The following is an 813-nucleotide window of genomic DNA, read 5'->3' as shown; positions in this document are numbered from 1 at the left end:
TGAGAAAGAGCTCTACAGGCTAGAGAGATGGCTCAGCGGTTAGGATCTGAGTTCAATTCTTAGCAACCACATGGTGGCTCACAACCATCTATAATGGGATCTGATGTCTGAAGACAACAACAATATATTCACATACATAAAATAAACAAATAGGGCTGGAGAGATGGCTCAGCAGTTAAGAGTACAGACTGCTCTTCCAGAGGTCCTGTGTTCAGTTCCCAGGAACCACATGGTGGCTCACAACCATCTGGAATGGGCATCTGATATCCCATTCTGGTGTGTCTGAACACAGCAACAGTGTACCCACATACATTAAATAAATTAATTAATCAATCAATTAATTAATTAATCTTTTTTTTTTCGAGACAGGGTTTCTCTGTGTAGTCTTGGCTGTCCTAAAACTCACTCTGTAGATCAGGCTGGCGTCGAACTCAGAAATCCACCGGCCTCTGCCTCCCAAGTGCTGTGATTAAAGGCATGCACCACCACCGCCCAGTGAATCTTTTTAAAAAGATAAAAAATAACAATCTTAAAGCACTTTCTGTGTATGTGTGAGTGCCTGTATGTATGTGTATATGCCTGGCCTATCAAAGGCCAGAAGAAGAGGTCAGATATCTCGTCTGGATTTTCTGATTACTCTCTGCTTTTGCAAACCTAAACCAAAACAAAAGCCTCCCAGGGAGGCTTCCCTTCCACACCCACCAGCCTCCATCTCCTAACATAATCCACTGAAAGAGCCTGGCCTGAGAGTCTGGCAGAGCAAGGGAAGGCACAGACTCTGGGTGCAGAGTTTGGCTTACCTTGAAATCCCTT

This window comes from Mastomys coucha, unplaced genomic scaffold, assembly GCF_008632895.1.
Source record: "Mastomys coucha isolate ucsf_1 unplaced genomic scaffold, UCSF_Mcou_1 pScaffold12, whole genome shotgun sequence".
Taxonomy (NCBI): Eukaryota; Metazoa; Chordata; class Mammalia; order Rodentia; family Muridae; genus Mastomys; species Mastomys coucha.
The sequence above is the reverse complement of the archived record's forward strand: the minus strand, read 5'-3'. Positions refer to the sequence as shown.